The sequence below is a fragment of the Anastrepha ludens genome, chromosome 2 (genome assembly GCF_028408465.1).
Source record: "Anastrepha ludens isolate Willacy chromosome 2, idAnaLude1.1, whole genome shotgun sequence".
NCBI lineage: Eukaryota > Metazoa > Arthropoda > Insecta > Diptera > Tephritidae > Anastrepha > Anastrepha ludens.
Window position 1 is genome coordinate 162,670,573 of NC_071498.1, and position 27,765 is coordinate 162,698,337.

Sequence of the window (27,765 nt, forward strand, 5' to 3'; positions counted from 1 at the left end):
TGAGTGCTCATTTTGAAAACCAAATTGATGGTCAGGTACAAGGCATTTTGCATCTAACAATGGTTTTAATCTTTTCAGCAAGATTTTTTCAAAAAGCTTAGATAAAATTGGTAACAACGATATTGGTCGGTATAATGTCACATCGTGTGGTGGCTTTCCTGGTTTTGGAAGCATAATAACTTCCGCTATTTTCCATTGTTGCGGTACATATTCTAAACGAAATGCAGCATTAATCAAATGTGTCAATTTGACAATAGCATTATTGGGCAATTCTTTTAATATTTTCCCTGTTATAAGGTCATAACCGGGTGCTTTTTTGTTATCTATTTTATTTTTAATAGTGTCCTTTACCTCTTTAAAGGAAGTCAAGGAGATTTTATCGATTTTTTGTCGAATAGGATGGGTATATTTTCTAACTCATCTCCTTCGTTAGGATGAAAAATGTTTTGAAGATATTCGGCAAATCTCTCAGCTTTTTGTTCGTTAGATTTGGCCCAGCTGCCATCATTATTTTTTATTGGTGGGGAAAGCATAAAAGGCTTTTTCAAGGTTTTAGTTGCCTTCCAAAGTGAATAGTCCGTACCTTTATCGCTCGTTAAATTGTTGAATAACTCGAAAAGTATTTGTTGGATTTACTTCAAATTTTCACACAATATTTTCAAGATATCGTACTTTAAGAAAGCGCAAAAAAAAATAATTTTTTGAAAATTCTGACTACCCCTAACCGCATAAGCCAATTTTACAGCTTTTTCCTTAATTGAATGGCAATAAGCTTGCAGTTCCTGTTTACTATTTTACAGCTTATTTTAGCTGCACCTAATGTCTCTCTTCAACTTTTGAAGTCTTCTGTTTTTTTTTTATCTTTTATATTCTTAGCAGCTTCTTTTAAATTACCTCAACTGATATTCTGGTATTAAAATGATTTCTCAAACAGCAAAATCCCACCCTACTCTTTCGAAACTGTTTTTCATGCACTTGACTTCTAATAAACTCCATAAACGAAAGTGGATATTTCAAAAGGGACAAACAGCAGAGTGAATTATAGGACACATACAGGCATATCTACTCTTTTATATATGCAGACATATGCACACATACATGCACGCATAGCTGTGAGAGTTTACCTTTGTGTGTGATATAAAATTTACTTTTCATGTTGCTGCAAACAAAAGGCTACTCGGCTATTCGAACACTAAAATTGGAAGTGTGCTTTTAAGTCCTTCCAGATAAGGATAAATCAATTGGTTTGTCCTTAAGGTTTTTAATCAATTCGAACAACGACGCAACGACGCAGATACAAAGGAGTTAACAGGAAAGACGAAGCAGATTGTGCATAGTAAAAGAATTCAAGCACACGCACACATGCACGTACGCGTACATGTGTAGATATACAGCGACAGCGTAAAAGGGATATCAGAAAAAAAGTTTTGTAAAATTTCACAGATCAAACAGATTTTCTTTTTACTTATTTTTTGCTTAAAAGCAAAATCGACTGCCAAGTAAAACCGTTACACTTTCGAAATAAGGAACGCAGCGAGAAATGTAGAAAACGTTGATGCATTTTCAAAGTCGTGAGTGAGTTCGAGCAGACAAAAGCACAAAAGCTACTGCTGTAGCAACAGCGCTGAAGTGGATTGGATTGCCAAAACAAGCAGGAGAAAAGAAAATAAAGTCGAAAAGCAGAAGAAATCAGTAGTAAAAAGATATCTGCAGATAACAAAACTTTGCCGGACGATTGAGCAAATCAACATCTAAACAAGCATCTGCGAATAGGTAAAATATGTGTATGTGTGTGTGTGTGTATATCCTTTGCACTGAAATCTAAAAGGATTTTAGCTGAGTTAAAGCGTCAAGTTAAAACAAAGCAAATAAAGTGTGATGTACAGCAAAGTTTGTGAATAATTAAAAATTCAATTAAGTACAAAAGCAAGTGGAAGATATGGACTTTTTGCCTTTTAAAGATAAGCTTAAAGCAGCAGAATAAAGAATTCTATTAGAAAGTGTTTAAAAGAAATGAGACTCTCGATGTTAGGCAGTCCTATTCTGTTTGGCAGCTCACAGCGATTTTTTCCCCTTTGACCATTTCTCCGTTGATGCATAAAAATTGGCGGAGCATTTTTTTCTAACTTCTCCTGCAAATAACTTCGAAAGAGGGGCGAAAATGGAACGTCAGTAGATATCACGAATGTAAAATCAAGGAAGAATCTAGAATTGGCTAAGATTTTTTTGAGATATTTCACCGGAATTTAAAAGCAACGTAGTCAAAGCACATTGAGCAGTTAGTGACACTAGAACAAGAAGAACAAGAGCAATGCAAGAATGATGGAATACAAGATTCCGCTTTTCTCTTCTTGATTGGCGCAATAACGACTTGCGCGATTTTGGCCCAGTTTAACAACGCGCGTCAGTCGTTTCTTTCTCGTGCTAACCGGACACACCAAGTGAAAGCAAGTTCTTCTCCCCCTGATCTTTGATATGCGTAGGAGACCTTCCTTTTTTCCTCTGCCACCACCAGCTGATACCGCGTCGAATACTTTCAGAGCCGAAGCGTTTGTATCCATTCGGCCGACATGACCCAGCCAACGTAGCCGCTGGACCTTTATTCGCTGCGCTATGTCTATGCCGTCGTAAAGCTCACACAGCTTATAGCTTCATCGCCTCCGATATTCGCCGTTGCCAACGCGCAAAGGTCCAAAAATCTTGCGCAGAATCTTTCTCTCAACACTCCAAGCATCGCTTCATCGGATGTTGTCATCGCCATGCATCTGCGCCATACGTTAGGACAGGCATGATGAGAGCCTTGTAGAGTGTTAGTTTTGTTCGAGAGAGGGACCTCACTACTCAGTTTCTTACATAGTCCAAAGTAGCACTTGTTGGCAAGAGAGATTCTCCGTGTGTGTTAAAGCTGGTTCTTAAATAAACGAAGTCTCTTACAACCTTAAAATTATAACTGTCAACAGTGGCGTGGGTGCCAAAACGGTAGGAGGTACATCCTTTTGTTCTCGTTCACCATCAGGCCCCTTCGCTTTGTTTCTTTATCCAGTTTGGATAAGGCAGAATAACAGCGCGGTTGTTAAGGCCGCTGATGTCAATATCGAGCGATTAAGTTCTGCGATCTTTTCCAGCATCGGGTTAAAGAAGTAACACGACAGCGAGTCACCCTGTGTGAAACCTCGTTTGGTGGCTTTTTCCTGATTGGAAAACTCTAAACCAAATCGATGATATTGCGGTAGATGGAAGACATGCTCCTACTGATTTTGAGGTACGTACGATCAGAGGACTCAACATCGACTCGGATCATTACCCCGTTGCAGCCAAAATACGCACACGCCTCTGAGCAGCAAAAAACACACATCTAACTACGCAAAGAATGTTCAACATCGGGAACCTGCAATCGCAACAGACAGCCAGAGGATTCGCCACTCGACTCTTACTCGTGCTCTCAGAGGCATGCACGAACAATGGAGCAACATTTCTCGTTCTCTACGTACCACCGCCGAAGAAGAAATCGTTGGTACGACGAGTAATGTCATGCTGCCGCCGAAAGAAAAGATGCTGCCTACAGAGTCACGCTTGAATCGGAGGCAACGTAAGCCATATGAGATCGCCACCGAGAGCTGCAAAAGGAAGAGAGACTTATTATCTGTAAGCAGAAACGAGAGGCCGAAATACATGAGTGCGAGGAGCTTGAGATGTTGGCCAATAGAAACAACGCCCTAAAATTCTACCAGAAAGTTCGGCCGCTTGCAGAAGGTTTCAAGACCGAGGCGTTTTCCTGTAAGAACAATGACGGCGATTTGGTGACTGACGTTCAAAGCATGCTTAAATTATGGAGGGAACACTTCTCGAACCTGTTAAACAGTGATAGCTGCGCATGTCACAGAGAATGTGAAGATCCCGATACCCCAATCGTTGACGACGAAATTGTCGTTCCGCTACCTAACCACGACGAGGTGGGATTAGCGATAACGCGGCTGAAGAACAACAAGAACGGGCGCCGACGGACTGTGGCTGACCTATTCAAACATGGCGCCAAGGAGATGGTAAGGTGCATGCATCAGTTTCTATGCAAAATATGGTCGGATGAAAGCATGCCAGCCGATTGGAATTTAAGTGTGCTCTGCCCAATCCAAGGGCGATTCTGCAATCTGTGCCAATTACCGCGGGATTAGTCTTCTAAATAACACCTATAAGTTTCTAGCGAGCGAACTTATCAGCGTGGCTGTAAGTCCACCATCGAACAAATATTCACAACTCAAGTATTGGAAAAAATCCATGAAAGGAGAATCGGCACACACTAATTTTTTTTTTTTGTTTTCGTTTTTTGGCATGCTCAAGTCGCCCTTGACAGTACGAAAAGAGTTACCTGTATGCCGCAATGTCTGAATTTGGTATCACAGCAAAACTAATACGACTAAGAAAAATGCCAATGTTCAATACCAACAGCGCCGTCAGAATTGTGAAAGACCTCTCCGAACCGTTTAAAATCTGAAATCGACCGTCTTTTTCCGAAAATAAGACAGCCTCCGAAAATAAGCCCTAGTTAAAATAATGTGACAAAAAGAATTCGTGGAAGAAGTACAAAAAGGGGATCGTGGAAGACTCCAGGGGTGTAAATGATGTAGTATTCTGTAAAGAGAAGATGCTGGATCTACGTATGGTTCGCAAATGGCGTGCAGACTACGATTGCCTGTATCAACTGGTGGACGAAGGAAATGAGAAAAAATTCAGAGTTGGATCAGGTCGGCAGCCGTTATTTTCTGAGTTAGAAGTTTGCATCTGGGAATGGATTGCAAGCAGCAAAGCAATGGCTTTGGTTGTGCGCATGGCTGACATTCAAAAATTTGTCCTTGAAACAGCAATTGAATTTGATATATACACAGAAGAATTTAAAGCATCGTCACACTGGTTGAACGACTTCCATAAACGATATGAACTGTCTCTAAGGAGATTAACAACATTAATCAATAGAAGACAATGAAGTGGTTAAGCGTACACTTCCGTTTCAACTTTCTCCAAAATGTTTGCTATGGATGAGACCGCGGTATTCTTAGGTCAAGGAGCTCAAACGACAGTTCACCACAAGGCTTCTTCAATTCAATTTACGTCCCTTCTACCGGTTACGATAGTGCATGTGTTACCTGTATTTTGGCGATTCGTTTAGATGGCAAGAAAGTATTGCCATTTTTAATCACTAAAGGTAGAAAAGACCACCACATTCAACGTGTTTCAGGAGTTAATGTCATTGAAAGTGAAAAAGCCTGGTACACCCAAGCAGTTATAAGAAAGTGGGTTGATTTTATGTTGCCACCACTGTTAAAGGGTTAGAAAAGAGGTTTACCAGTTTGGAATTCAGCCAGTACTCACCGCGCTAAAGACATGAATAACTTTCTTGCTGAGAGGAAGATTGACTAAATAATGATTCCTGCAGGAATGACTGCTCACCTCCAGGTACTTGACATTGCAATAAACAAGTCATTCAAGGATTATTGGCTGATGGAAATCCATGAATATATTGCAAACAGAATGGAGAGAAATCGTCGAGGTAATTTTGTAAAGCCAGGCTTACAAGAAGTTGTGAATTGGGTAAAATATTCATGGGACAAAATAACTAATAGTGATGTTTCCAATGCACTACGAACAGGCTGCTTAGACAAGAAGTATTCATTCAAGCTATATCGCAAGACATAAGAGATTCGGTCCAATGATTCAACAGGAAATGGATTTGGCAGAAAATCAGAATATAATTCAGAATTTAATTTATGACGATATTCCAGAACAAGATGACATGACTCTAATTGAATAAATTTAAATTTCTGTATTCTGTGTAAAATAAATCTTTGTATGAATAAAAATGAATGTTTTTCTGTATGTCATCGATGCACTCAAAAACTACTGGACCGATTATTATAAAAATTGGTATATATACAATATGTATTTTTCCATAGAGAAGGTTTTTAGAATATGCTGGTTGATGCTACTCGCTACCAGGTGGTGCTGCAGAGTAGCAATTTCTGCCCCGTTCAACCGATTGTCATAAAAATTAGTGTAGCCGTGTACTTTTACACAGAGGAAACGAATATGACATGCTCATAGATGTAACGTGTCACCAGGTGGTTTAGAATGAATTGAATATTTGTGTACTGATTTTCCTGTAAAGTTATTTTTCTTAAATGTAGTTTAGTTGTTGGCGTAGCAACGCGCGCCGGGTACAGCTAGTATTAAATAAAAATATATAAAAGAAACTTTTAGTTTTGCACTCACCCGAAAATTAGCCCTAACGTGTATTTTGGAGCAAAAAAGAAAGTAAGACAGTCGGTAGATATGTAAAAAGGTATTTTAACCTTCTAGTGCCCAAATTTTATTTTTGAATGAAAAAAATTGCTTTGGGTGGGGATTATTCTAAATTATAGGTTCTTTATCAAGAAAGTGAAATTTAGTTTCTTGATCCGATTATATAGGGATAAAACCTTACCCCGTCTGCAGGCGGCTTTGGGAAGGAACGCCAAAAAAAATCTAAATGAAAAACTTGCAAATTGAGTGTATTACGTACTTTTATTGAACAAAATAGAAAGTTTTTAACAGAAATCCATACAAAACAAACAGTCAGTCTTATTTCAAATAGTTTTAGAAAAATGTCTACAAAAGAAAGGCATGCTTTTGGGCATAAATAGGCAATTGGTGCAAATTATTTATGGTGAAAATTGTGAAAGCAGTCCTTTTGCTGGGAAAAACAAAGATTCAGATTACATTTTCGGCACACGATTTGAGTTTCGGAGGTGCAGCCAGGATATTTGCACCTTTTTTTACCGGTGCGTGATAAAAACTTTGCAAAATGTCCAACTCCGTCGTAGCGAACGTCGTCAGGCGGTAAGTAAGCTTTTCTTCCAGTAAATTTTACTTGAGGAGTTTGTCTTGGACGACCTGGAGCTCTTGGTATTGAAGAATATTGTTGTTTGCATAGTACGTATGCGATCTCTGCCCGGAAGTTCGGCAGTTGGTACTGCCTAGCATGCGTGTCAATCTTGTTAATTCTTCTGAACAAAACATAAGCGTTTATCATGGCCATATCAAGCAGGTGATTAAAAAGTCGGTTTGTGTACTTATTGCTCTTTACCGGAATCTTATATCGCCCAATTAGTCCATCCATGAGGTCGACGCCCCCCATATATGACTATTATATTCACGGACTACATTGGGGCAATCGACATCAACAAAATTTTTTTCTGAGCGGACGAACCGCGAGACCTTATTTATAACATTTGTTTCATTCTGGAAGGGCTTTTCGCCTGCGTAACTCGATGCGAGTCACACTATTTTATTGTCCTTCCAAACTGATAAAGAAATGTCAACTCCTAAAGCAGATCCACAAAATTCAGTTGAATATCCACGGGGTTGTTTCCTGAGATCAAGATCTGTCGGAAGTTTGCAATTCGGAATTCGATTTGAACGAATAGTTCCCAGCGAATGTATTCCGCGTGATTTTAGATAAACCAGAAGTGGCAGTGACGTGTAATAGTTGTCAAAATATGTTATATGGTTTTTAAAATCTCGAATATTACGGGAAAATCGGACCACCACATTCGCTGATGCCCCAAGATCTGGTGTATCAGTCAGAACAGCATTGTCTCCTGCGCCGCAATTTATTTCGAAGTTATAACAAAATCCGAAGGAGTCACACAAAACGAAGAGTTTTATACCCCATTTATGTGGTTTATCTGGCAGATATTGTCGAAGGAAAGTCCTCATCTTCGGTGCGCACATTTGTTCGTCGTCACATAAACGTTGAGTCATCGGAATGGACTGAAACCTGTTATTGAAATGATCAACGAGACATAAATTGACAACATGTACATAAACTGACACACACTTCTGATTCCAGAATAGAATCTGACAAATTTACCGCCCTGTTAATCACCTCGTCAATTCCAGTGTCGATAGGTAATTCTGCATCGTCCACATTTTCGTCTAAAAGATCTTCGAAATCTTCTTCCACGTCTGTATCATCGTCGATTTCTAGTAAATCCAAAAATGTTGCAATATCTTCATCATTGAGGGATGATAATTTAGACTTTTGTCGTTGATCCATTTCCCAAAAACCAAAACTTTAAGCTTAGCCCCCCTCTAAAAATATCAAAATTTCAAACTTACCGCATAGTGTTATTTATTCCGAGTTATCCCAGGACCGCCTCTAGACGGGTTGTTTTCAAAGGTTTATAAAATACAGGAAACACTTTTTTTTTGTTATTATTTTTAACTTTCGTATTTTGAACACAACCAGCAACACTATGACAATTTTTATTATAAGCTAAATACACTTCTAATATTTTTATTTAATTTTTAAAATACACCACTTTTGCAGAATAATTAATTTGACCGCTTTTCACTATTTTCCGACTTCAAATGACTATGACGGCTGATTAAAAAACAAGACGCTGCTGCAAATGCACCAGCAATAATTTTGGGACTTTCCGGAATTAGAAAGAGTTTAAAAAGTAACGAAATGGTATTTTAAAAGGGAATAAGCGTGAAATAAATTTAGGCCGTCTACAGGCGGTCTTGGGTACTAGAGGGTTAACTAACTCACTAACACCTGCATGGGTTTCTGCTTCTCATCACAGTTCGCCACTTACGTGGCTCTAAGCTTTTTGTATGTCTTTCTGCCTTAGAGACTTTAAATAATTAGTTGCATAATTTCAATATTTAAATCGCACCATAAATGAACCAGGTCACTTAACCACTGCGTATTTATTTTCTATAATTTAGTAATAAAAAAGCGCATGTGTGTAATTAAATATAAATTTGCCCAGTTACACAGGCTGTAAAAGTATAGGCATTTTAGTATGAGTATTAAATTGCCAAAAGTCCAAGTAGCGAAGTAATAAACGCTAACAACAGCAAAGATAACACTCACATTTCCTTGTGCCCCTGCATGGAATGCCACCAACATGGAAATGCCAATAAACATTAAATTCGCCACAAAGGCATAATAAAAGCTAAGCCATCCACTAAAAATGTCCACAATGGCATGGCCTAGACACGTAGAGAGCGCGAAGAGATTGTGACAGTAGCCATCAAATCGTAATTCCAACAGAACCACATATAATTATATAACAGCATTAAATTCAACAAAAATGAGGGGCAGAAGGGGAATCACCATGACGGGCAAACTCCGCTCAATTAATACTCGTAGGCTGCAATGTTAAAGGGAAACCCTGAATGGTTGTTTTGATGTGCCCGCACTTGTGTGTGTGTGTGTGTGGCTGGGTGTGTTGTGGTGTGCGTGCATGTGCGTGTATGTCCGCAGGGGGAGTTGAGGCATTAATTGCATATTTTATCATAAAACGCCAAAGGTTGCGAAAATTTCAATTATATTACCGAGACTAAACGTCATTAAAAACCTTTCAACATAATTATGTCACACACACATAGGCAGCTGTATTGACACACATAGCAATGAGAGTGCGTATTCAAACACAAATATTTATGTACGATATATGAGAAAAAGAAGAATTTAATAAAGCCAAATAAATGCTCATGCACGCGTTTTTATTAAATTTCTTAAATACAAATTTATATAAATATTTAAGTACAGCTTGAATACGAAAATCAATGAAACAAAATATTGGATTGGGGACTAAGTGTGTAATGTTTTTACCGATGACTTTTCTTTAAACAAAAAACAATAATTATATCAATAACACTAGTTTACGAATTTTCACTTTCAAAAATGGTCCTCGACCAAAAAGCGTTTTTTAGACTAATTTGAGGTCGCTGAAACCAAACATGATTTTAATTTTTTTTTTTTTCAAACAACGGTTTCCAAGATATTCCCAAAAAACCTGTTTTTTGGGCAATAGTGCAGTTATTACCTGCAATCTCGAAAACAGTGCGCGCCATTTCTTTGAAGTGCATAAATTCCGAAAGGCACACATATAACCTACATGGTAATGTATAATTCGTGTCAATGGAAGTCGTAGTTTTCCCAAAACAGCTGTTGAAAGTTAAAAAAAGGCATTTTTGACGTGTTTTACTAAATTATCAAAGTTTATTAACTTTTTTCTGGAACAAACATTTTTTTCTATCAACATAAGATAGGTTTTCTGAAAGACAATTTTGTCACCTACATTGTAAGCCTAAGTTTATCTGAATCGACGAAAAATTGTAGAAGTTATGACCCATAAAGTCAGCACGTGTGATTTTGCAGCTTTTGACTTGGCTATGTTTGAGGTCAAAAATACGCTTTTACTCTCAAACTTCTTCTCAAACTGCAATCTCGAAGCGGGTTATAACTGCACTATTTCCCAAAAAACAGGTTTTTTGGGAATATCTAGAAAAAAAAACAAATTAAATTCATTTTTGGTTTCAGCGACCTCAAATTAGTCTAAAAAACGCCTTTTGGTCGAGGACCATTTTTGGTGTAAACTAGTGTAATTTAATCAAATATATATTCGACGTTGCTGTTTACAACCTCTTCCCACCTCTCGACCAATTTCTGCATGCCGTTCCACCAAAAATCGCCTGGTCTGGTCTCAAAGCAGTTGTTGAGGCAGTTTTTAAGGACGTCTTTGTTATCGAAGGTAACGCCGTTCACATGGTTTGACAGGGAGGGGAAATGATGGTAGTCGGTCGGTGCAAGGTCCAGAAAATACGGCAAATGCTGAAGGGCCCCCCATTCGAGCTCCTGGAGTGCTGCTTAGGCGACTTGTGCAACACGCGGCCCGGCGTTGTCGTCAAGGAATATGGTTTGACATATCCATCAGGTATTTTCAGTCGAATAGTCTCATTTTCGCGATTTTGCTGGGCAATGTAGAGCTCCTCGTTGACCGGAGCATTCTTTTCGAGTAAAGGGTTTTCCAATAACAGGTGTTAGGTGTTAAGCAGGAGAGATGATTAACGATTTTTTTGCCGGAATTGGATGGTATTAATCTGAACAACGTTTGTTTTCAACAAGATGGTGCCACATGCCACACAAGCAACGAAAGCATTGATCTTTTACGGGAAAAGTTTCCGGACCGTGTTATCTTTCGAAGATGTGATCACAATAGGCCACCGAGATCTTGTGATTTAACAGCTTGAGACTTTTTTTTTTGAGGCCACGTGAAAGAGAAGGTCTACGCCTACAGCCCAGGGTCGCGTGAAGATCTCAAAGATGGAATTCGTGAGGCTAACGAGGACATAGGGCAGCCACTTTGCAATGCGGTTATGGAAAATTTCATGAAGAGGATATTGTCCTGCAAGCGTGGTCGTGGTGGAAATTTATCTGATATTATTTTTCACTATTAACGGCATACCTTCCTCTTTGAAATGAAATAAGCATCGGATCATTTATATTAAAAAATAGCATTTTTCTTTGAATATCAAAATAACTCTCTTATTCTCTATTTCCCAGTGCACCATGCCGTCCCAGTCCCACCAAACACATGTCATGACTTTTCTTTGGATGAAGATCTGGCTTGGCTCTCGGTTTTGTTGAATCTCTTGGAGCCACCCACTCCTTTCTTTGCTTCACGTTGCTGTATAGGCATAATTTCTCATCTCCCGTGACGATTATTGCTGCTCGAAGGCGGGCGCTGTGCTAAGAAGCAATTTGAAAGCGACTTTCTTGACCAATTTTTGTTTCTTCATGCGGCACCCAGGCTTCCAATTTTTCTGTAAATCCCATTGAATGAGTGTGATCGAGAATCGTTTTATGATCGCAGTTCATTTCTTCTGACAATCCATGACACGTTGGGTGAGTGTTCATCTTCAAAAGTAATCTGAGACGTTCTTCATCAAAATCAGAAGCCCTTCCGCTGCGGGACGTGTCATCGACGTCAAATTCATCAATTTTGAGCTTTTCAAACCATTTCCGTGCTGTAGACTCACCTATGATCTCTTTTTTCCATACCTATGATCCCTTCTCCATACACATTGCAAATGTTCCAGGCTGCTTCGGCAGCTTTTTGACCTCGATGAAATGCAAAGAAGAGCAGGTGTCGAAAATGTTGATTTTTGCCTCCATTTGCAATTTCTAAGCTTGAAAACTAACAAAAAATTGGATAACTCAAAAATACAATTAACTTAGTTTTTTAGAGCAGAAAGAGTTCTATCGAATGGGTACTTACCCTTTACAAACAGCAAACAAATCCTTGTAAAATAAAAGAAAATATAAAAACGATATGAACTTATTCCCCAACCCAATAATTAATTAATAGCACACGATGCTTACCCACTAAACTAACATTTCACTTATCATCATCGTCATAGTTCCTCGATCTCCGTGGGCGAGCATAGGACCAAGTCACATTTATCTACTCCGTTCTGCTCCCTGATATTGCTTTTACTTGCTGCCACATCAGCCTTTTGTTCACAGCTTTTATTTCACGTACGATGCAACGGTACTATGAGCTCGTCGGTCTGCCTCGGTTCCGCTGACCCTGGTGATTCCAGTTTAGTGTATAGCCGGGGCACCTCCACTTGCGCTCTCCAATTTCCTGCGCGAGTGGTTTTTGGTGGCATCATCGGTCTAAGTCGACATTGGATATTCAATTGCCTAACAACCAAATGCACAGGATGTACCTCAGGCTGGGATTCAAAAGCACTTGCAGCTTTAGACCGATTTCTGCTGATAGGCACCATGTTTCACAAGCATAGAGAAGGACGGACTTAACATTTGAATAAAAGATGCGAAGTTTGGTGTGCAGGATGATTTTTCTTGGACGTGTGCATATCGGACGCGCGGTCGGAGACCAGCAAATGCGTTTCTTGCTTTTAGCAGCCTTGTGAAAACATCACTTTTGCATCCTCCATCTGCCGTGAATATGCCAAATATTTTGTTTTGCTTACATTGGCTTAAAGTCCAGCAATGTTACAACGTCGTTCATATGGCTTTATATATCTGATCTGCGTTCAGAAATCTTCAAGATAGGGTACTATTTGACTTATAGCTAACCGAAATTTCCACTCAAACCCATATCCAGGGCACTGAAAGCACCACGATAGCTGGAACCATCAGGCACACCAAAGCCCACAAAAAAGAATTTATCAAGAACTGGGAAGGCAGGGAATTCACAGGTTATGCAATTAAACAGTTGATCCTTCTCTTTATAAGTGTATCAAGTACGTTTCTCAACCTGGATAAAAAGACCATCAGGGTTTGGGATAGAAAGAGCTTACGAACTTCAACTGTGCGGCATGGTGAAAAGATTTAAAAGGTCTCGCCAAGATCAGAACGTTGATCGGTTTTCAACAAATTTGAAACAATCAGTTGATGGGCTGACGTAACAAGAGATATAATGGCGAGGTTTCTACGAAAACACTGAGATTGTGTTGGTGATAAACGAAAAACATTACGTCGTTGTCGTCTGAACCAAGGCGAATTGAATACACAAGGTGGCGTCTTCTCAAAAACTTTTTTACTTTTTCACGATTTTGACAGGTGTGACGTAAGACACCATAATAACTAGTACGAAACAAACGAAAGGAGGAGAAATTAGTTATTTGTGAAAATTCAGTGAATGGTTAGATAATATTTTGATTTGTGACATTTAAACTAAACAAAATGAAATGTCAAATTGTGAAAGCACAAATTAATATGAAGCCTCCAAATACAGTTTTTTGCGTTTTTATGCGGATGACGCTTTGGCAAGAAAATGTTTGCGTGTGTGTAAAATTGCTTGTACTTGGTAGTTTCTACTGCTTTCGCCTGCACTCTTCCTCTTCACAAATAAGTAATTCCCCTTCCTTTTGTTTGTATATTCTCGGAGCCTAATTACACAGCAAATTCGGAAGGCGCACTTTTCTTCTCTATCATTCTTGCTATGACGTAGCAGCCGAAGTTGCTCGCACAATTTTGTTTTTACCCATAGCAGATTGACCAAACCTGGTAATATTCCATCCTTACGGGGCATTGTAGTCTTCGTTATCAGTTTGGGAAACTAGAATTAATGAAAACAAGCGTCTGCCGTTTTTGCGAGCGGGACAATGAAACACTTCTGCGAATGGGCAACTTCTGCAAGGCGAAGACTTATACACTCAGAAGGTGGGAATTAAAATCCATTGTAGTCATAATAGCCATATGGAACAAAAGACTGTGGAGGTACCATTTCTAACGAAAGGAAAACAAATGTCCGTTGTTCAAGATGAAATATCTTGAATAGAAAGATGTGCAGAATTCAATATAAGCTGCAACTTCCCCAATCGGGGAAGCAAGCTTCTCGTACAGCAAAGTGGCTATTAAAATCATCAGATCCCATACAGCAAAATCTGAACTAGTGATGGAGTACCTTAGTAAGCTAAAGGCACTTAGCATGGCCAATAAAGTCTGGACTCTCAGGACCTAGATCACTTTGGCATTGAAGAATATTCAGCAACAGTTCGCCAAAGAAGGTGTATCAACTCTCCGTATATGGACAGAACACTTCTGTGGCGTCAGCAAGGAATATAGTGAATATTTTTTTTTAATAATTCCAAAATAAATTACCTCTAATTTCAATACATTGAATGTGTGTATTTTCACAATAAGCCACCTGTACACTCATATTTTGCAAACATATATTTCACAGCATTTAAGCATTCGATAAAAGTTTAGTTTGTGCGTAAAAATACCGAAAAATTTTAATTTCTCAAAATAATATTTGCATATGCAATTAATTGAACTTTTTGTGGAACTCTTGCAGTGAAAGGCTAAACTACGCAGCAAACGTACTGGTCGATTTCTTTGGTATTCAATGGAAGAGTCACACTGGTCCGACGGTAACTACAAATTAACCAGTTGCAAACAAATCAATTCGAGCTGTATGCAAAACAAGGCTTATCTATAACATTTATGGTTTTTATTATTATGTTTTTAATAGCAACATTTATTAAGTTTTATTTGATTGCTTTCAGACTAAATAAAAAGGGGAAATATGTAATTAAAAAAAATATGAATATGTAATTAATTAATTAAAATAAATATTAAAAATTAAAATCAGAAGAACCACTTTTTTTAAGGTGGTCAGTGGTAAAAATATTGAAAATTTAAAGTGAATTCGACAAATAATTTTCGAGTTATTCACTCGCTCCCTCGCTGAGAAGCTTCACAGTCTGTGGAGGACCATAGCTTCATCAACAATCCTCCTTCAATTCAGTCTCTCTCATGCCTCATTTATCCAGTTACGAACGTTCATCGCCTTTAAGTCTGCTTCTACGTCATCAAGCCATCTCTTTCTTGGTCGGCCTCTCTTTCTTCCTCCAATTGGACACAAAGTAAACAGCTTTTTTTCGTTTCTTTCGTTGGGAATTCTTATGGTGTGGCCAGTCTATCCAATCTGCTGCGCTTTAATAAAACGTATTGCATTTTCACCACCAATAAGGTTTTCAATTTCGTTTTTGTTACGGATGCGATACGTGTCGTTTTGAAGCTGAATAGAACCTTAGATTTTTCTCATTATGGATCTCTCAAAACCCAATAGCTGGTTTATATCAATAGCGTTCAGTGTCCAGATTTCAGCACAATAAGTAAGAACCGGACGTATTACAGTTTCGAGTTATTCAACAATTAACAAAGGGCACTCGAACGCTCCGGAGCCGATGGCGAAACTTTAAATGCGTTTTTCTCAAAACTAGATATGTTTTTTGAACTGGTGATCACTGTAACTTAAACACCACTTGGGAGATTTCAATAAAATGTTTACTGCTTTTGTAAAACATAAAAAACTCGTGCCTGATTGAGGGATATTTTTTAGAATTTCGATTTTTTTTAACAATTAATTCCCGGGTTTTTTTCTCGAAACATCAAAAATCTTTCCTCAGGCTGCCATACTGTTGATTTTGAAAAAAAAGCTTAGATCTGACACAAGACTATATATTAATAAAACTAATTTCTCTTGTCTGATTGATTTTAGATGAATCTCCTAGGACTTGTGATGATCACCGCAAGGAACTTCTGCAGAAATGGGTTCACACAATCACTATTTTTTTTTTTTTTAAATTTTGCTAAAGCCAAGTCGAAGCTTGATGCATTAATGCTATGTTTTTGTTTTTGTAAAATAAAGCAATTACTAGCATAACAAAATGATTGAAAATCATGATTTTTCCGGGCCTCTGACTACCCCTAACGCCTTAATTTTTCAACCAGTCCGAAAGTAGTGATCTTCGCTATAAAATGGACTACAATTTTTTTTGCCTCTTGTAAACCAGTTTATTACCTGGTGCGACGCATATACAGGGGTTGCTAACAATAGATATGATATTTCGTAAGTCATCGCCATGTTGCAAATGCCTTCTTAAAGAACTGAAAACTGCCGCTTTGTCTGTTTTGGTATCTCCGAAAAACTAATACGTCGTTGAACAATGCAAACAGCTCCACCAGAATCGGCTAAGAGCTCTTCGAACCATGCGATACCTAGCGAGGTTTTAAATAGGGTGACTCACCGTCGTGTGACTTCTTTAACCTGATAGTAGAAAAGATTGTACGAGCCGTAGAATTGGTGCTCAGGCTCATTTATTAAAAGAGCGTAAAATTTCTGGCGTATCCCGATGGTACTGATGTTATAAGCCTTAACAACTGAACTTTTCGTTCTGCCTTTTCTAAGCTGAAGCGAATGAGTAAAGCAAATGAATCCAGTGGGGAACGAGAACAAAATGAAGTACCTCCTGTCTTCAAACAAGCAGTCAGCGCACTCGCATTTCGGCATCCACTTGAATGTTAAATGTTATAATTTCGAGATTGTATATTAAAAGACTTCGTATATTTAGGAACCAGCATCCACAACGATAACAATGTCAGCTTTGAAATCCTACATAGAATCTCCCTTGTCAACAAATGCTACTTTGGACTAAGTAGGCAAATGAGTAGCAAAGTCCTATCTCGACGATCGAAAATAACACTCTACAAGTCTCTCATGATGCCTTTCCTTGCTTTTGCGCCGAAGCTTGGAAGTTGGTACTATCCGTTAAGGCGTCCAGTGGAGTGCTTGAAAGAAAGATTCTGTGAAAGAATTTCGCACCTTTGGACGTTTGCGACGTTTAATATTTCAGATGATGTGACAAAAAGCTTCATGCTGACATAGATCCCGCGGCTTTGTGAGCAATGTTACCTCATCGAAAAGGACAGAAATGCTCCGGCTCCGGAAGTATTCGATGCGGTACCAGCTGATTGTTGCATAGGAAGAGGAAGGCTTCTTCTGGGTTGGAGAGATCAGGTGGAAAAGCAATTGGCTTCACTCAATGTGTCCAACTGATGTCGACTTGTACGAGGAAGAAACAACTGTCATCCCCACGACAGTCGGTGCCACGTTACCGTAACGACCCGAATTTACAATATATCCGGCCATAGATTGTCACTGCAGCAGCATTTCCAGTACATATATGTGGAATATTTATGCTGCTACAACAACAAGGCGGCTATAGCGCAAATCAAGAAGAAGAGTACTGAAAAAGCACAAAAAAAAGATTGAACTCAAACTAATTCAGTTGCAAAGCAAACTTGCGGTAGCGTAGCTCAAACCTTGTGGATTTGACTGCCGGGATATTTCATATTCAAACATTTGTGTATGTATTTGTGTAAGCATAAATGCACCCATACGAATTCATATTTTTATGTGAACATTGATATATGCATAAATAGTTGGTTGAAATGGTTGGCTTTGTAATTTCTGATTTGTGCGCAAATAAAAATTGTGTGGCCATCTTCCTTTTGCAATAATTCCGTATTGGTTATTTGAGTCATGCAACATTTGGAAATTGTGAATATTTAATTAAATAGCCATGAAAGCCACAATTTGATTTTGATATTTCATAAATGGCAAAAGTGGTGAACAAATAATTGAAATCCTGGGAATGCGTTTTTTGGTATTTTGTTTTTGTAATTAATTATTAAAAAGTGTTCGACTGCGAAATAAATTACAAACATAATTTGATAAGGTAAGAATGTCGCATTCAAGGCTAAATATGTACCTACGAATATGGAGTTAAAGTTAAGGTTGAATTTGAATTTGTTTATAAATTTTTCCATTATTCGTATGCTTCAAAGTAATCTTTGCGGGATAAAATGCATTTACACATATATCGGGCGCTTTTTTTTAACTGCATGAGAACTATCGATATCGACAACTATGGTTTTATACAGTGGCCGGCATAACTATGCGCACCCCACCTAAGGGAAAATTCAAGCACAAATATTTTTTTCTATTATATCATTCAAATTTCGATTAACTTATTAATTTATTTATAATATATTAACATTATAAAAACACAAATCAAAATAGGTATTTCAATTCCAAAAACAAAATATTATTTTCATATTTTTGAAGTGAAAACTTCTTTAGAATCGTTGGGAGTGATTTGAGACTCGATGAAACGAAAAAGCGACAATACGAAGCGTTATATGTTGGTATACGTATATGTGTGTGGCTGCGTACTGCTGAGCCACGCTAGTATAGTGAGTATTGTAGTATGTATACTACACTGCCTATTACTCGCTTTGGTGTTTTGTTCAAGCGTACGTATGTATGTTTGTATGTATGTTAGTACGTATGTGTGCGCGCCTGCGTATGCCGGAGCCACGGTGAGCGAGAAGGCATTATGTATACCTATACTACACTACCTAATACTTGCTTAGACCAAGCGTCCTACGAATGTTTGTGTGTATGTTAGTACGTCTGTGTAATATACGCGTTACGACGCTCATAATAGCAACCGTGTGTGCTGTATTGCGTCCGTGTTTTTATATTCGTAAATATGTGTTTCATTTTTAAATATTTACCGCAATTATGCCGAAAAATAATGCAGAAAAGTGTCGTGAATATCGACAGAAAAAAAAGTATACACCAGAAGTATCGCGGATACTTAGAAAAGATTACAATAAAGTTCCAATGATTTTAAGTGGCGATACGTAAATTTTCATTGGACACAGCGGGTCCTTTAATTGACTTTCTCAATGCAACATTCAATTTAAAAATGTGTAACAATCGCACTGAATCGAAAACACGACCAAAAACAACAATTGACGCGGTATTTCAAAGATATGTTGACAACATCGAAACCAAAGCATTTGTATCATATTTTAGCTATCATAAGCCACTCGTATCATTTGTTGAAATTGAAAACATTGAGGATGAATAATAATAAAATGAAGAAAATAATCCTAATGCTGCTTTCGTCTCATTCTCTCTCAGTTTGTTTTACGGAAGGTTTCACTTCTATCGCGTCTAACCATTAGACTGGTATTTATTGTTTTATAAATGCCCAGAAACTTGTAGCGACAAAGTTTGCGTACCCTTGTACCCTACTAGTAATAGTAAAAATAATAACGTTAATTACAGCCAAAAGGCGGCGTGGCATACTGTGAACTAATCTCTTAAGAAGCTCTTCAGGTATTTTATTCCAGGTCTCTTGCAGCTTCCGAAAAAATTCTGCTTCAGTTGATCGATTGATTTTTTCGTCTAAATATTGGCATAAGTGCTCAATAGGATTTAAGTCGGGGCTTTGAGCGGGCCCTTCGAAAAGCTCTATTGAGTTTTGTCTAAAGTATTCCTTTGCTACGCGACTGGTATGTTTGGGGTCGTTGTCTTGTTGATAGATGAAATTATGTCCAAGACCCATTCTTCGTGCCGAGGGCTTTAGGAATGTGCTTAGCATATTGACGTAGGACTCCCCAATCATTTTTCCTTGAATATGTACCAGATCTGATATACCGCTATAGGAAAAACAGCACACCAGATAAGCACACTTCCCCCGCCAAACTTAGCTTTGCTTTGCACTCACTTTGATTGGAGCCTCTCATTACTTTTTCGCCACACTTTTTCTCTTCTTTTTGTATTTTTAAACTCAAACTTACTCTCATCGCTCCATATAACCCTCTCCCAGAAACTCAATGGCATATTGAAGTACTTTTTGGCAAAGGCTAGTCGCGCTTTCATGTTTTTATTGCTGATGAAAGGTTTCCTGATCTTGTAATGACTAGAAACCCCCTCTTCACGAATTCTCCGCTGAATTGTTCGCTCGCTTACATTAATTTGAAGACTTTCTTAATAAACCTTGCCGAAGTTGTCGGGTCTTTCTTAATTTTCCTTACTATTTGTGTGTCATCGCGAGAATTGCTTACCCTTGGCCGACCTGTTCTTGGAGCGCTCGCAAAGCCGCCATTTTTTTTTTTTTTATACTATTTATAACTCTCTGGATTGTTGACTTGCATATATTATATTTTTTAGCAATTTTGCCGTACCCCATTCCATTTTTGTGATCCTTAGTTTTCTTAAATCAGTGCTTATTTCCTTGGACTTAGGCATTACAATATGCTAAAAGTATATTTGTTGTAAAATAAACGTAAAAATAAACACCAAAAGATTGTTTCCATTACCTTTTCACTGCGAATTTGGGAAATACAAGGTGGCGCAAAAGTAACCTTGCGATGTTTTTTGGCTGTCATTTTAAAAAAAATGAAAAACTTTGATTCTTCTTGTGGATTATTTTTATTTGGTCTTTCAATTTTTTTTCCATCAAGTCGAGAATATGATGTCATGTAAATGGCCGCCGCCACAGTTGATTGCCATTTGAGCCCTTTTTATGGCATTTTCCATCACTTTGGCCAAAACTTCCGCCGATAGGTTCTCACATTCTAGACGGATATTGTCTTTAAGAGCTGCGAGAGTCTGAGGCTTGTTGACATAAACCCGCGACTTCAAAAAGCCCCACAATACGAAGTCTGGAGCGGTCAAATCAGGCGATCTTGCTGGCCAGTGCAAATCGCCAAAACGGGAGATTAGGCGCCCGGGAAATTCATCCTTCAGCATATCGGTTGTGGCACGTGCAGTGTGTGCCGTTGCACCGTCCTGTTGGAACCACATTTTTTCCAATCCCAATTCATCAAATTGCGGCAAAAAGAACTCGTTGATCATTGCTCTGTAGCGCTCACCATTCACAGTAACCGTTTGGCCCGCGACGTCTTCGAAGAAAAAAGGTCCGATGACTCCTCCAGCGAAAACGGCACACCATATAGTGACTTTGAGCGGGTGTAATGGCTCTTCGTGGGTTACACGCGGATTTTCAGTGCCCCAGAAGCGTAAATTTTGCTTATTTACGTACCCGCTAAGATGGAAATGGGCCTCATCACACATGATTATTTTTGCTGAAAAATCCTCTTCCTCTTGGTGGTGATTAGAGATGGCTTGAGCGTATGTTAGACGCGATTGGCGGTCAGCAGCTAACAGCTGATGCACCGTCTGGACTTTGTACGGAAACATCTTCAAATCTTGTACCAAAATTCGCTGTAAAGACCGTCGACTGATACCCTTTTGCGTGGCACGTCGTCTGGTCGATGTCGATGGCGCTTCCATGACATCCTCGGCTCCAGCAGCAATATTCTCTGCAGAACGGCTACTCCGGGGTCTGCCACGCCTGGCAGCATCTCGTGTTGTGCCAGTCTCTTCGAGGCGAGCGGCTAAACGTCGCAGTGTTTCACCAGTAGGCGTTGGACGGCGAGGAAATCTGCGACCAAATTCAAGTTGTGCCAAAGTCACCGACCGATTATTGGTCAAATAAATAGTCAGCAATATTCCGCGTCCTGGAGCAGTGTAGCGTAACATTGTTTACTACACAAATGTCAAAACAGAACTGACATTAGGGGTCAATCACAAAATTTTTGGCATTTTCTGATAGGACGATTGCCTTAGCGCCACCTTTTATATTTAAAACGAAGCACAACACACGCGGATATTTTAGTGGTATGCAACTTTTGTCGAATCCGAAAAGCAACTGAGACGCAATTAGGGAAATTGTTCTGCCATGTGAAAAGATAGCGGCACATTTTTAACGGCGCTGGTTTGCTGGCTCACACTTACAAAAATAATGTGTAGAATCTTAAACTCGAGGAGCAGCTTACGGACTTATTTCCGTAACAAAATATTTCTTCAAGGGGTATTCATAGTTATGTCGGCCACTGTAGCTGGAATTGGCAAACTTTGTTGGCATTTCTGTTCAGTAAGATTTTGAAAGTCATCATGAATCGTTCAAAGCCATATCAAAGCTTCCCAATTGAGATGAATAAATAAATTAATAAATAAATGATGAAAAAGAAAACCAAATCCCTTCGCGAAGTAGAGGAGGCTTCGTCCGATTCAGGTGAATGGCGATCGCTATCGAGCCATACGACTGAATTTTTGTGTTCAAAAATGAATCAGCTAAACATCGACTACATTGGGATCCAACAAGACGGTACAACTTGCCATGCAGCACGTTTGACCATCGATTTATAGCCACCACAAAAGTTAGACTTATCGAATGAACCACGTATGTAATTTGCAGCCGCGGCCATACGCCATGAAATTATCTACGAAATTATAATAAAAAAAAATCATTTCAACAATATTTGTGTTTTGTCTTGGAGTTCCCTACAACTCCTATTGCAGAAGCTGTGGGGATCCTGCAGAGAAAGAGACTGTGGAACACTTTCTCTGCAAATGTTCGGCTCTGGCGGCTAGGCGCTTTAGATTCCTTAACGTGCCCTTTGGGTATGACTTGAAGAAATTCTCCAGCCTAGATCCCTTTTCTCTCCTCCACTACATCAACAGCACTGGATGGCTGTAGACGGTTTTCTCTTCCCTTAATCTTTTCACAGGTATTGGTCCACATTATGTTATCAAAACGGCACGTAAGTCCTATTTGAAATGTACCTGGGGTACTCTTGCCATTTTAACTACCTACCTACCTAGCACTGCAACCTGAAAGATCTACAGTGTCCCCTTAATGGAATCAGAGTATTTCTCTGATCACAATTTCCTCTATAAAATTTAGTACAATGAAGGCACTATTGCCATCATCACCAAGCCGTGTTTGCAAGTGTTTCACTCAGCCTATTACCGTTGAGTTAATGGTCATTACTAACCCGCTGAGGACTTTAGTCGCCTCTTACGGCAGGTATCCGTTAACGGTGGTAAATTATTTTTAGTTGCGTTAATGGGCTCAAGAACAGCTGATTACTTTTATTACACATAAAGAGTTTTATTTTGAGTTCTGCCTCTATAACTGTAAAAAGTGATAAATTTCGTGGTATATTATTTTGCATTGTGCCTCTTTAGTTGTGAAAAGTGAGTTCAATTAGGTTAGGAAACCTATAAAATTAAAACATTTTATCAGTTAAAAAGGCACAACTTAAGATAGTATCACTTGTTAATCGAAAAAATTTCAGTTAAATAGTCATATATCAAAATTTTGTTTTATTTTCGCAAACATAATATAAAATTGAAAAAAATATAGTAGAAAGTTCTTCAATGTTGTATATTTTCATGATGGAACAATATTTTCTTTAAATATTACAATAATTTTTACATAAAACGTTTTTCGTCTCTCCTGAAAATCTTAGTATTTTGAGTTGTGACCCTTTTGTATTTAGGGTGCGATATGTACAAAGAGTTCTCACGTCTTGGACAACACGTCCTCGTTGGCAACCGCGATTTTGAAGTGGCGAAGGACTTTGCTTATTTAGGAACCAGTCTAAACAGCCAGAACGTCGCCTGCCCAGAGATTAAACGAAGGATGGCTCTTGCCAACAGGTATTACTCTGCGCTCAGTAGGCAATTAAAAAGTAGAGTCATCTCTCGAAATACGAAAACAACGCTGTACAAAAGCCTAATCATCTTCGTCGCAGAAGCTTGGTCGATGACGACAACTGATAAAAGAGCACTGGGCGCGCTCGAGAGAAAAAATCGCCGAAAAATCTTTAATCCTCTTCGCATAGACGAGAATTAGTTCCGTATCCAATGGAACAGCGAGCTGTATGAGCTATACCGAGATGTGACATAGTGAAGCGTATTAAATACTGCAGTTGCGCTAGCTTGGCTAAGTCTCGAGGATAAACGAAATGGCTCCGACACGCCAATCCTTCGAGAGGGAACTCAGTGCTGGTCGACGAGGAAGAGGAAGGCCTAAACTACGTTGGGGAGATCAAGTGAGGCATAACCTGACACTACTCAGTGACACCAACTGGCGCCAGGAAGCAACGAACCGAGCTAGATGGCGTAATGTTTTAGATTCGGCCAAAGCCGACATACGGTTGTAGTGCCATCTAAGAAGAATAACACACCGGGGAGCACATGAAAGTTTTTGTTTGGCCATACAAGGTTCGTTTAAAAGGTTGTCAGCCTTCAAAAAATTTTCTTCCAAAAAAGGTTCGGAATTCTCAGGTGTCTGAAATCAAAAATACTAAAAGGTATGTCTTTATAGTGCGAACCACGATCTTAAAAAAAATCAAAATTTGATAAAATGGCAGTTGTTCAAAGAAGAAAAAGCGTTTTGTACCGATTTTTTTTTCTTTTTTTGACTTTAAAGATCGAAAAAAAATACTAAAAAACTTTGTTTACGAATGATCGTAGTTCACATCATAACGACATCAATTCTACGTGATTTAAATTTTATTTCGCCGGTTCTACTGAGCCGATTATATTTGTATCCATAGTCCAGGTGAAGACCATTCTTTGAAGGCTTTTTGAACGAACCTTGTATGGCCAAAAAAAAAAATTGTTATTTTTTAACAATGGATCAGAAAATAAAATACTGCAAACAAAAATAAAAAATCTTTTTACGTTTCCGTTACACGATTTGAAAGAAACACCCAAAAAACACCATTTCAGTATTTAATTTTCTTCAATTGAGGCGAGGGCTTTAACCATTGCAAGTTCCTCCAGCATTATATGTCATAGAACACCTAGACTTGGGCACTCACTCAGATAGTGAAAGACTGTCTCCCTAAAATCTTCTTGATTGCTGCCTCAACTTCTATCGTTGTACGGCCACCCTATGTTCCTCGTCTCCGATAGGCCAATATCTGGTTACTGTTCCCGTAATTCTGAATATGTCTGCTCGCGGCTTTCTTAAAAAGTCGTAAGTCCCGAATTTGTTGAAATAGGGCAACGTTTTATTAGTTATTTTGCGGATATTCGTGTTAGTCCATCTCTTAACGGCCCTAGACGGCACCATAGGCAAAATTCAAAATTGTGTTGATCAGAGCCTCAAAAAGATAAAAAACTCGATTTGGATTGAAGCAGCTTGGAGTGAGAATAAAAAAGTATACGAGGGGGGTTCAATAAGTACCCGTGTTAGAAATGAAGACACCATTTTTTTAAAATTTTTTTTTTATTTTTCAACATAGTCACCTTTTAGAAAGAGGCATTTCTCTCAACGCTCCGGCCATTTTTTTAACACCTTCAAAATACGCCTCTGTTTCGGCGATGACTTCCTCCTCCAAACTAATTTTTTTCCCGCGAGCCATTTCTTCATGTTGGGGAACAAGAAAAAGTCACATGGAGCCATATCGGATGAATACAGGGGCTGCGGCAGAAATTCATGCAGTTTGGCGGCGACAACTCCGGATGAATGTGCCGGTGCGCTATCGTGGTGAAACAGCAGCTTCTTTTTCGCCAAATGCGATCGTGTATCCTTCAAACTTTTGTTGTTCGTGTTGTTGTAATACAGTAATACAAGCCCGTCAGTGTAGTGTAATCACTGGTCGTCTTCGTCTAGCTCATCTAACGGTAGGCTCAGGAAACTTGGTGTTTCAACAGGTTGGGTCCAGAGGGAGAGGTGTGTTAGATGAGTGGGTTTGATGGGGCATGTGAAAAAGTGGTTAGTGCCGTGCGGGGTGCCTTCACATGCCAGGCATATGTTTAGTATGTCAGGGTCGATTCTAGATAAGTAGGTGTTTAACCTGCTACAGTAGCCAGAACGTAGTTGTGTGCCAAGGTTACGCGGGACTCTCGGGAAAGTTGGAGCTCTTCGTCTGCGATGGGTGGTGGTTGGACTCCGATGACGGCATTCGGGAGTCGGGAGCTTAAGAAGGTGGTAAGGGTCTCCCGATGAATGTCCTTGATTGTCTGTCTGTACACTGCCCGATCCAGTAGCTATCCTTATTTTATGTCCTGGATCTCGTCCGCGTAATAAAGAAAGTGCCTCCTGATATGCCTGGGAGGTGACTCAGGCTCAAGCAGGTGTTTGCATGGGTGAGATCTGCGGTAACACCCTAGCAGGAACTGCTTCCTGAGCAGCTTATTATGCTCCTTCACAGGTAGCATATGGGCCTCGTCAAGAAGATGTTGTATTGGGGACATCAGTAGACATCCTGCCATTCCCATGACAGCCGGGTCTAAGTTACTGGAATGGCTCGGGTTTTTCCCGACCAAAGTCTGCCGCCCCAGTAAACTAGCCTTGTAGTATTGCCCAGTGATCGTTCTTCTTTTTTCCAAACCATCCATGAGGATGACAGCGTTGTTGTCAGCGTTGTACAGCGTTGTTTTGTTTGTTGCTTAATTGCTGGTGTTTAATGATGCATCCAGGTTTCCTAGACGGTGACAACTCGATTCAATAATTCCTTCTGATCTCGCCTAAATTGCTCCAAACACTGCTTCAAAGTTAGCAGCCACATCCACTTGTCCACTGTGAGCAATCGCGTCATCCATCTGGCTGACAATTTTTTCATCGTGTGCCCTCTGTTGCTTCGCGCACTTTCGTTCATCGATCAGCGAGAATCATGTCGTGCACTTTTTCAATGATTTCCTCGGTAACCACGTCTGCCGGGCGACCTGCTCGCCCTTCATCTGAAATAGATATTCGCCCAATATCTAACTATGGTCATAGAGCGCGACGTGTCCCCATAGACTGCATCTCATTTTCCTTTTATCTCCTCACATTTTTTCCCATCCAGAAACGAAAAGCGAATTACCGAACGATAAATGTCTACCCCTACTTTACCGTTCCCAAGACAGTCGGTTCTACGTTAACAGGGCAACCGCCGAAGGACTGTAGCTTCAGTAGCATTTCCCATATTTGTATGGGGAATGTTAACGCTGCTACAACAAGAACAAAAATCTTCACATGAAATCTGTTACTTTCGAGCAGGCTTCTCAAGGTCTGCCTCATTTTGCAAGGTTGTCAAATTTTATTCACCTGGAGTCGTGCGTCTTGGAGTATAGCTCCATTTTTTCTTTATGAAATAATATTTTTTTTTTTTTATTTGCTGCTTATTTATTTAGTCTGAGACATAAGTATGTATGTATATCAAGGAAGTTTGCTACCATTTACCAAACGGCCTGATATAGCATAGAGATGAAAATGTGCACGAAAATTTCGAACTAAATTTAATTTTTGAAAATATTAATGATCATCGAACAAATAAAAGCTTAACTAAGTAGTTCCTGTAATTGGAAATAAAATAATCACAGGTTTCTAAAACTATTACAAATGGAAAATATACAATAATATTTTAAATCAACAACTGAGACTCCATTTCGGATGCTGCATCTAAATACGCACTTGAAAAAGTGTAAATATCCCAATGGCATATACAAATTGGACTACAAAAATTATGCAAATAACATCCGAATAAGCATACGAATGCAAAAATATATACGAAAAAATACCATTCAGTTATTCTCACTCGATTGCCTCAACTCAGACATTTGAGTGTGCAATTTAACACTTTAGCTGCCATGTAAGCACTTTGCTGGCGACAAACTTCCCACAAAGCGAACGTCAAATTGACGCCACAAGGGGCTGTAAGTGTCACAGAAATATTTGTGCACGTTCATGCATGATTATAGAGTAATATATAATAAATAGACTCACATACATACATACATACATATAATACATTACTACTTACCGCATGCATATCTATGCACTTGACATACTCGCCCATTTATGCTTATACGAAGCATGCAGACATAAATACCTACGAAACGCTACACCACACATTGGCAGTTCTGAAAAGAGTAACAACAATAACAGAAACAACTCTTTAGTAATAGCAAA